This window comes from Dipodomys ordii, unplaced genomic scaffold, assembly GCF_000151885.1.
Source record: "Dipodomys ordii isolate 6190 unplaced genomic scaffold, Dord_2.0 Scaffold37, whole genome shotgun sequence".
Classification (NCBI taxonomy): domain Eukaryota; kingdom Metazoa; phylum Chordata; class Mammalia; order Rodentia; family Heteromyidae; genus Dipodomys; species Dipodomys ordii.
In genome coordinates, this window is record NW_012267253.1 from 11406603 (window position 1) to 11418061 (window position 11459).

An 11459-nucleotide genomic window follows, 5' to 3' on the forward strand; every position below is an offset into this window, starting at 1 on the left:
TCTCCTCCACAAGTTATACTGACATCAAATATAGTGAAAGCAGGGGTTATACTGTGGGGGAGGGACATACAAAGAAACAAAGAGATAGTCTTATAAATGCGTTAGAAACAAATGCATGAAAAAAAACATTAAAATACATATCTAAGGATTCATTTTCCTAACTTCACATTATCTGAACTTTTCCGCTTGACTCATACATATACTAGATATTGCAAATAAGGGAAATGTGAAAATGGCAAAAACTCCCATGCTCCTGGATTGGAAAGAATAACATTGTGAAAATGGCAATACTTCCCAAGGCTATCTACAAATTCAACGTGATACCTATCAAAATTCCAACCTCATTCTTCAAGGAAATAGAAGAGGCAATCCAAAAATTCATATGGAACAGTAAAAGACCCCAAATAGCAAAAACGCTCCTCAATGGAAAGAACACTGCTGGAGGAATATCAAAACAGCTTGGTATTGGCATAAGAACAGACCTCAGGACCAATGGAATAGAATTGAAAACCCAGAAATGAAGCTACAGACCTATAGCCATCTAATCTTCAATAAGCGAGCTAAAACAATAGAATGGAAGAAAGACAGCCTCTTCAGTAAATGGGGGATTTAATTTTTTGAGTTCCATGTATATTTTAGATATGATATTCTTGTCTGTTGTATGGCTAATGAAGATCTTCTCCCAATCTGTGGGCTTTCTATTGATCTTGCTAGCTATGTCCTTTGCCATTCAGAAGCTCTGCAATTTCATGCAACCCCATTTGTCCAGCCTTTCTTTGATTTGTTGTGTTTCTGGGTTTCTATTAAGAAAATTTCTGCCTGTGCCAAGGAGACCTAGGATTTCTCCTATTCCTTCTTGTAATGTTTTCAGGGTATCTACTTTGACTTGGAAATCTTTGATCCATTTGGAATTGATTCTGGTGCAGGGTGAAATGATCAGAAACAACACCATACTAAAGCTACCAGCACAATTATGTTTATTGCAGCATTATTTAGTATAGCTAAGAGATGGAACCAATCTAGATGCCCCTCAGTAGATGAATGGATCAAGAAAATTTGGCATATATACACAATGGAATTCTATGCCTCCATCAGAAAGAATGACATGGTCCCATTTGTTAGGTAATGGAAAGACTTGGAAAAAAGTCATATTAAATGAAGTAAGCCAGGCCCAAAGAAACATGGTTTTCCTTATTTGCAATAAATAGTATATGTCTGAGACAGGCGTAAAAGTCAGATAAGATGATGTTAAGCAAAATGAACCCCAATATAAGGACACAAGTGTTTTCTCTTTCTTGCTATTGCTTCTAACATATCTATAAGGTGATTGTTTTGTTGCTTTGTATGTCCCTCCCCCATGGTATAACCCCTGTTTTCACTGTATTTGATGTTGGTATAATTTGGGGAGGGGAAGGGTAAAAACAAATTGTTTAAATAGGAATACAGGTGGACCCGTTGCAAAAATGAGATGCAAAAATGCTATGTCATTGAGGGATTTAATTTTTTGAGTTCCAAGTATATTTTAGATATGAGACCCTTGCCTGTTGTATGGCTAGTGAAGATCTTCTCCCAATCCGTGGGCTTTCTATTGATCTTGCTAGCTATGTCCTTTGCCATGCAGAAGCTCTGCAACTTCATGCAATCCCATTTGTCCAACCTTTCTTTGATTTGTTGTGTTTCCGGGTCTCTATTCAGAAAATTTTGGCCTGAGCCAAGGAGACCTAGGGTTTCTCCTATTCCATCCTGTAATACAACAAATCCTCTAAGAAACAACTGCCCAATAAATAAGTGGACTAAAGTCTTAAAGAGAAACTTCTCTGATTCTTCAGAAAGAAGGATGGCCAATAGACACATGAAGAAATGCTCAACATCCCTAGCCATAAAAAAATGCAAATCAAAACAACATTGAGATACCACCTCACTCCAGTTAGAATGGCAAAAATCAAGAACTCTAACAGCAACAGATGCTGGAGGGAATGTGGACAGAAGGGAACCTTACTTCATTGTTGGTGGGAATATAAACTTGTTCAACCACTTAGGAAAGCAGTATGGAGGTTCCTCAAAAGACTTCACATAGAGCTCCCCTATGACCAAGCAATCCCACTTTTTGGCATTTACCCAAATGTTTACAAACAAGACCATACTAAAGCTACCAGCACAACTATGTTTATTGCAGCATTATTTACCATAGCTAAGATATGGAACCAACCCAGATGCCCCTCAGTAGATGAATGGATCAAGAAAATGTGGTATATATACACAATGGAATTCTATGCCTCCATCAGAAAGAATGACATTGCCCCATTTGTTAGGAAAATGGAAAGACTTGGAAAAAATTATATTAAGTGAAGTTAGACAGGCCCAAAGAAACACAGGTCTCATGGTTCCCCTTATTTGCAATAACTAGTATATGTCTGAGACAAGCAGAAAAGGTCAGATAAGTTGATGTTAGGTGCAATTCTTTTAAAGTTTATTATTGTAACTCACAGTGCACTCTTTTATTAAACATTTCTTTTTACTTCAAGGTTGGAATCATTTTTCATTCATCTTAACTCTTCAGGCTATGTCAGACAAAATTGTTTACTGACAGTACAGTTGTCCTTCTGTCTGTGTTTAAAGTTGAAAAGATGATCAACACAACAACATTATGGTTTCCCTAAGCAAGTTCTAAATGTTAACTTCTGATTGGCCAGGCAGGGCTCTTTACCTTGGACAGTTTATTAAGGTCTCTCTTTAAGTGGGACTTTATAGTGACATTCAATAATTCAATCTTTTCAAACATGCTGCTCACCAGTTTTATTTTTCCATTTGACTTGCCTTACTGTAGACCATATTCTGTGTATTCTTCAGCCCTGGTAAACTTAAATGTCATAAATCCTTAAATATTTTCAAGCAATAAATCTTACTTTCTTACTAGAAATGATACATATGCTTTTTGAAAATTCAGAAGAGAATACAAAATTAGTAAACAAATAAACCCATCATCTTGTTTTTTAAATATTTATTAACAGTATTAATTACATCAGAGGATATTGCTATTGGAAATGCCAAGAATGTGAAGAAAGCTGTAGGCAAGGAAAGTTGTAGCTGAAACTAGAGCCAGATGCAAAGAGAGGCCACCTATGCTGCAAATGACAAAGCCAATGGGATGGATCTTTCCACAAGCTCTGGAGCTCACATCACACAAAGAGCTGCAGGTTTTCATGCTAACACTTCTAGGTTTGGGTCTTGGTTTACTCACTTGCTATTATCTGTGTTGACATTACTCTTATTTTGAATGGGAATGCTTAAATTCTGCAGCATTGTATGTTGGAAGTATGTAGCTCACACTAAATTGTACAAGGGCTCATGGCTACCAGTTTTTCTTGAATTTGTCTTTAAAATTTTGCACAATGCTGGGGCTGTTAAGATATGATGAGTATTAGAGATGGAAAAAATATTTTGCACAATGAGACAACCTTGAGCCCTAGGAAAATGGGCTAAATGCTGTGTTTGGAATATGAAATATTCCTCTTAGACTCACAGAAGGAAAGTTTGTTTCCTAACTGGTAATATGTATTTGGGAGGTTCTGGAAAGTTTATAGGTGGTGCTACCAAGCTGGAGAGACTAGGCTACTGGGAGCATTCCTTACAATGCTGTTTCTAGCGTCTTGTGCCTGTCCTCTTCCGTTCCCTCTCCCTCCCCATCTCCATCTCCATCTCTATCTCTATCTCCATCTCCATCTCTATCTCTATCTCCATCTCCATCTCCATCTCCTTCTCCATCTCCCTTTCTGTTTCCCTCTCCTCTCTCTCTCATTTTCTTTCTCCCTCTTCCTTTCTATCTCCTGTTCCTTCTGCTTCTTCCTCTCTCTCTTCTTTCTTCCTCTCCCTCTCACCTTGTCTGCCTAGAGGGGGTAGCTTCTACTGTATGCTCCCCCTTTAAGATGTTCTATGTCACCATGGACATTCAGCAAATAGGCCAAGTGACCATGAGATGAAAGGGCTGAAACCGTGAACCGAAGTAAGTCTTTCCTCCTTTTAAATTGTTTTCCCCAACTGTTTGTCACAGTAACAGGACATTGACTAATACAACAGGTGTAGAAGTAGCAAAGTGGATCTTATTACATTGTATAACTAATACTGTTAATAAATATTTAAAAACAAAGATAATGGGCTTATTTGTTTACTACTTTTATATTCTCATCTGAATTTTCAAAAACCATATGTATCATTTTTAGTAAGAAAGTAAGATTTATTGCTTGGAACTATTTTCAATAAAAGAGCAAAATAGTTATTTTGCTTTATTCAATTAATTGAGCTAGAGTACTATTGTAATAAAAAAAACACCTAGGGAGGCCATAAGAACGAGATGTAATTTTAATACAAGTTGGAAAATATTTTTGTTTTATATTTTAAAACTATACTATCATTGACAGCCTCTTGGAAATAGAAACTGAACTCTAAGTGGCATCGTATCTTAAATGTCTATTCCGTGTGATATGTATTACTTAATATGCATCATTATCTTATTTCCTAATTCCTATATACAGATGCCTAATATTGATGGAGAATGTATTTTCCATTTTATTTGTCTATCCATGCTTGGAGGCACAATTTAATGAATAGATCAATACAAACTCTCCAGGAGAATTAACAGGATAAGTAAACAAAATCCATTTTATTTTACTAGAAGAGAAATAGATTCATGTTATTTTTGAGCTTTTTCCTAAGAGAGCAGTAGTCTAGCCTTTTGAAACAAAGCTATAATTATCTAAAGTCTCATTCAGCAGGTCCAAGGAGGTCCTGAAATTCACTGTTCTTAACATTTCCATATATAATTCTTACTTCTTATCAAGTAAGAGAGGTACTTGAATTTTGTCTGTTGTTTCTCCTTCTAAGTATCTGAATATATCTGCATATTTACTGATGTGGGTACAGTGTTTCTCTATTGTATTGCTATTGACATTTTTTGTGATAATATGTCTTTGTTGTAGCAGGTTTTCTGTGCATTACAGCTTACTTTGCAATGCCCCTGGTTTCTGGCCACTAAATGCCAGTAGCGCAATCCACTTTGACTTTGACAACCAGATGTTGGTAGCTGAGAACACAGTATTAAAACAGTTGACCTTCCAAGAAGATAAAGAGAGCAGCTCCACAATCAATGCCAATGGATAAATCACCAGGCACATAAGACAGCAATAAAACTGAATATCTGACCAATAAATATGTCATATCTCATACCTCCTTAACTCAGTAGGTGTGTCTCTTATTCCAGGCATGCAGCATCACAAGCAACCTTTCTTATTCTTGCATATTTAAAGTCCAGAATCTTACATTTTGACCCTTTTTTAGATTAACTTATTTTTTTGTCTTCTCACATTTATATTTCTTTTACTTGTATATATCCATACATTATAAAAATTTAATTTAGTTTTTAAAACTCAGCCCTTGTACTTAGTTTTTCCTTTCCAATAGTAAGATCTTTATTTGTCATCAATAAATGCTGATCAATTTTTTGAAATGCAAATATGCCAATTTTCTCTTAAGAACTGGTGGATAACATGCTATTTAATGATTAAGATGTTAATGAGATGCAGATGTCCTTTATTTAAAGTGGATAACTATCTTATAGTGAGGAGCTTCAGAACCATTGTTTCTTAGAGACTTTATTGTGCAATGGTCACACTAACTCTGATTCAAAGGCATGGCTGAATACTGCAGAGGAGACATGTCTACATTAATTTTGGATCTACCTGTTCAGACACTGAATGAGTAACAGCAAAAGGAGAAAATGCACTGTTGTTTTCTTTCCAAGTTAGTAATCAGCAAGGACATCTAGTCTGTCTGGAATTTAAAAATGCTACTAGACCAGAAGGGTCATCTGACTTTCACATAATAACTTTGGAAATATAATTGTGAATACTAATCTTTTCTACCATGTGTGTTTGACTCACATCACCCTGTGATGATTTCAGATGATAGAAAATTTATTACAGTCATTTCGGGTACAAGAATTTGAAGATGTCAGGGAAGAATTGGAGGAGGAGATTCACTCACTGCAATTTTGTTTTGTTTTTATTCTGTTGTGTTACCTTCAGAAACACTAGCAGTATTGGTTACATTTTTTGAGATTGACTTCATTTGAAAATCTCATAAAAATAAACACTGCATATACTTTACTGTTTTGAAAATTGACTGCCAGGGCAGAAAATAAATTTGGAATATTTCTCGTGGGACTTTGCAAGCTATGAGTTCAGAGCAGACATCACTGGTTGCTTCAGAAACACAGGAATAGTTGCTTAGTCAGAGCTAGTCCTATGTGAATATTTATGGGACATCAGATCTCTCTCTTCATGCAAGTGACCTGGGTAGGGGGTGGTGTTGAAACATATTGGCACTAACGGTTTATTTTTAGCCAGCTACATTGGAGGGTTCCTTGTGGTTTTAAAGTAATCATCAATTGAAGAGTCAGGTCTTCCTTGAAGGCATAATTGTGACTGAATCTAGATTTACAAAGAGATAAGACGTGGGACAGAGTAGAATTATACACTACAAATACTTGTACTGTGGGCATATGCCTCCAAATCGTAGGGAAGAACCAGTCCTGTGTGTGAGATGTGTGTCAGATAATCCAAGAGATTGAAGAGTGTAGTCCTTATCTCAGAACTATTGAAGGACAGGGAATCATTAGGCAAATGTTACAGTGTGGATACAAAAGATAAGATGCTCTTCACAGCCGGGCGCTGGTGGCTCACACCTGTAATCCTAGCTACTCAGGAAGCTGAGATCTGAGGATCGCGGTTCAAAGCCAGCCCGGGCAGGAGAGACCGTGAGACTCCTATCTCCAATAAACCACCAGAAAACCGGAAGTGGCGCTGTAGCTCAAGTGGTAGAGCGCTCGCCTTGAGCTGAAGAGCTGAGGGACAGCGCCCAGGCCCAGAGTTCAAGCCCCACGACCGACAAAAAAAAAAAAAAAGATGCTCTTCACAACCAACAGATAAAGTAAAACCAGGCAAACTGATAATATGTGAAATGATTTTATTTCTATAGTAATAGGAACTTCAATTGAGGTGGGAACAGATGTGTTATTAATACGCTATAAACTGGTTGTTCACAGTTTACCTGGAACTGTCAAAAAGAAACTGAATGTGCCCAAACTTGACACTTTTCAAAGATCTTTTACTTAAAGGAAAAATTAATATGTGTATTGTATAAATATATGGATTATATATTGATTATAGAAAATATTATCTATAGTCACGGTTGCTTTGCATTCAAAAGATTATAAATGTATATGTATATGTTTATATATTTATTCATTATTCTAGGCTTTATATTTAGGTTGATGTATCTGAACTTGATGTATCACAGCACATAAAAATTTTTCTTGTGTCAGAAATTACAAAATGGATTTTGGATGAAGGTGGAACTTACAGTGCATTAGTACTATGATCTGTTTCTTTTGCTCATGAAGATTTTATGTGAAGCAGAAAAAATGGATTTGTCTCTGAAAAAGTTGCTAAGATTAAATATAGTTTCTTAGAAAAGTCCCAAAGTAATAGTGACTAATATCAAATTATATAAATAATCATTACTTTTAATGTCATAACTATAATTGGCCTATAAAATGTCTAATTTTACATGATAAACAGTGAAAATAAATTGTAAGATCCTTAGAAGATGCATTGTTATGATAATATGAGAAATGTTTCCTCTAAAGAAAAGGAATTCTTGGATCTTACATAAAATGGATAAATTTATGCTTTATAGGGGAAAATAGTCCACCTATCCAGTTAAAAAGGGAGGAATTTATCTATTGTGAATATAGCATTTTAGCTAGAGCCAAGCAGAATATTTGATGTCTTTGGAAAATATGTTCTTACTTATAGAAATTTACTTGATTTGCCACCTAACACAGTGTAAGTCTAACCTTTTGTGAAGCAACTAATACTTCTACTGGAAATTTTCCTTATGTTCTTTTGTTTCCTTAGTCCACACCCTTGAACCACAGGTGAGCAAATGCAGTAATGATATCTACTAGACACTATATGAACTAAGCAACTTGAAGGAGAGGGGAGTTGGGAGGGAAAAACTGGAAGAAAGTGAGAGAAGAGGTGACATTGTTCAAAAAGAAATGGACTCATTATCTGACTTATGTAACTGTAACCCTGCTGCACATCACCTTTGCAATAACAACTAAAAATAAAAATTCACAGGGTGCCAGTGGCTCACACATGTAATCCTAGCTACACAGAAGCCTGAGATCTGAGGATCACAGTTCAAAGTCAGCCTGGGCAAGAAAGACCAGGAAACTCTTATCTCCCATAAAGCTCCAGAAAACCAGAAGTGGCACTGTGGCTCAAGTGGTAGAGCACTAGCCTTGAGTTGAAGAGTTGAGGGACAGCACTCAGGCCCAGAGTTCAAGTCCCATGACAGACAAAATAATAATAATAATAAATTGCATACAAAATCTCATCTCTGCCTTTTTTTATCAGGTTTATTCAGGAATTCAACTCAAGAAGAAACTCTTAAGTGTTAGAAATACTGGTGTGAAGATGAAAAATGAACAAATGAAGAAATGCATAATATGAATGCAAGAAAATAAAAGTCAACAATTAAACCACAGAAAACAACTGTATGGAAAAGAACTTTTGAAAACAACTTTAAGATATAATTTGTGTACACTTATAATTCATCCACTGAAAACAAAAAATTCAGTGATTTTTAATGTATTTCAGTATGTGAAGAAATCAGTATCATAATATAATTATTGAATATTTTAATCTCTCTTAAAAAGGACTTGTATGCAATAGATTTTACTTCCTTACTGCTGCTCAACATCCGAACTTTATGCAACAACCTACTTTCTTGCTCTATTATGGATAAGCTGCTTGTTATAGATATTTTACCAACTTGAATTTCACAACATGTTTTATCATTTTGTAACTTCTTTCACTTAGCATAATATTTTTAAAATCAGTTTTGCTCTTGTATATGTTAAATTCCATTTTATGTTAACCTTTCTACCTTAATCTATGAAAATGCTGACAGTCATTATGAAATAATGATTTACATAATTGGATAGCAAACAGGGCATGATTATAATCTCTGAGAGAATTTGATTGACAAGGTAAATCCTATAAATGCAATAGCTTACATTATAAAGGTAGTTTTCAGGTGATGAAAGTCAGGTTAACTTCAGAAATGTCCACTAATAAAGAGACAAGAGATTAGGGCTCCAGATACTGAAGTAGCCATTATTATTTGTGAGAAAGAATACTTTGAAGGAAAGAAGCTACATATTTATGCATACACTCACCCACACACCCACACCCACACACACACACACACACACCAGACAGTAGTAGGTTAACTAGAAATGTGTATAACATATTCCCCAAACCAGACTGGAAATATTAAATACAGAGCACATCTAGTAGAGTTTTCAAGTTCTTTCCTTAGAAATAGAGGTAAATTAGAAATAAACCAGGCTTGGAATTTACCACAATCAATAGAAAGATGAAGTTATTATCCAAATGATGGAGGCTTTATGAATTTTTGTTGTATTTATAAATATCTGCTGGGTTACCAAAGTGATATCTTGCTGAATATTGATACATACTTGTTGAATGTTTGAATGAAGTGACAAGATCTTGCCAACCTTATAAAAGTTTAACTAACAAGGCTTCTGGCTTAAAGAAATGTTCCTATTCTCGGCTTTCCCATGACATTTTAATCTGCTGGTTTATATCTATACATTTACCCACCTCTTTGTTACTTCTATTTCCATCATCTATGTACAAATTTTTATTGGTAAAATAAACTTATAAAACAAAGCCTTCCTTAAAATTAGTCTGTCAACAGATGGCTGAAAACTCTTAATTTATGATGTGTAGACTTTATTATGTTAAATGTGTTGAGCATTTTCAACACAACCCGGCCTGTTACCAGAATTTAAGAACAACTTGCTGCCCTTTTGCTTTAGAACACTAACTAATATCTTGTTCTTTCAGAGTATTCTCTCTCTCTCTATTCATTAATAATTTCCTCATGTGTCATTCTATCTTCCTGGGTCTTATGACCCAGACAAGAACCTCAGATTGTATAAAAATATAATTATGCTTTTATTCTAAAATCCACATCATTCTAATAGAAATATCCTTAACTGAAGCAAAGAACTACATTATTATTCCAGGTAATATTCAGTAAGGAATGTTCCATATCTGGAAAGAGAAATATCCATATTCACACCACAAATAGGAGCATAATCCATTCAAGGTACAACATGGTTTCATTTTGTATGCTTTGTGTCCAGCTCACATATGTTCTTTTTTTTTTTGGTCAGTCATGGGGCTTGAACTCTGGGCCTGGGTATTATCCCTGAGCTCTTCAGCTCAAAGCCAGCGTTCTACCACTTGAGCCGCAGCACCACTTCTGGCTTTTTCTGTTTACGTGGTGCTGAGGAATCGAACCCAGGACCTCATGCATATGAGGCAAGCACTCTACCACTGAGCCACCTTTCTAGCCTCTCGCTTATGTATTTTTCAGATTGTCATAGGAACTAAAAATCCAGAATTATTCTAAAAACTGAAAACTGAGTAGAAAAGTTGTGTCATCCAAAAAGAACACTTCATAAAACATTGACCAATAATCATACTGCCAGTGTTTCAGATGTGTCCTTTGGGTAATCTTGTCCTCCTTTCTTTCCCACTCCCTGCATAATAAAGGATACATCATGGGGGGCAGGGGAACATGCAACTCGCCATCTGTATTTGCTTACTGAAACTTACAAGAAATTTGCACAGTGCTGGAACTTAGTAGGTTAGTAGTTTTAGTTTGAATTGCAAAATATTCTAGAAGAGAAATAAAATCTTATACATCATCAATTAACACTTTATTATGGTTTAGGGAATAATCCAGAAACATTCAAAGTCATCCTAAATACATAGCTAAACAGTCTTTAGAACAGAACTCAAGCTTCAATCTGTATTTTAATACAATACACCTATCATTACACAAAAAGATCTGTAATGTGAAGGTGAGAAATATTTGGAATAATGGCTCATCTTACGTTAAAAATGAGACACTGATAAATACCCAAAAGTGGGATTGCTGGGTCAAAGGGGAGCTCCATGTGGAGTCTTTTGAGGAGCTTCCATACTGCTTTCCAAAGTGGTTGAACAAGTTTACACTCCCACCAACAATGCAGTGGATTTCCCTTTTGTCCACATTTCCTCCAGCATCTGTTGTTATTAGAGTTCTTGATTATAGCCATTCTAATTGGGGTGAGGTAGTATCTCAATGTTGTTTTGATTTGCATTTCTTTTATGGCTAAGGAGGTTGAGCATTTCTTCATGTGTCTATTGGCCATCCTTTTTTCCTCTTCAGAGAAGTTTCTCTTTAAGTCTTTAGCCCACTTATTTATTGGGCAGTTGTTTCTTTGAAGATTTGTTGTTATTTTATTTTTTTGTGAACAT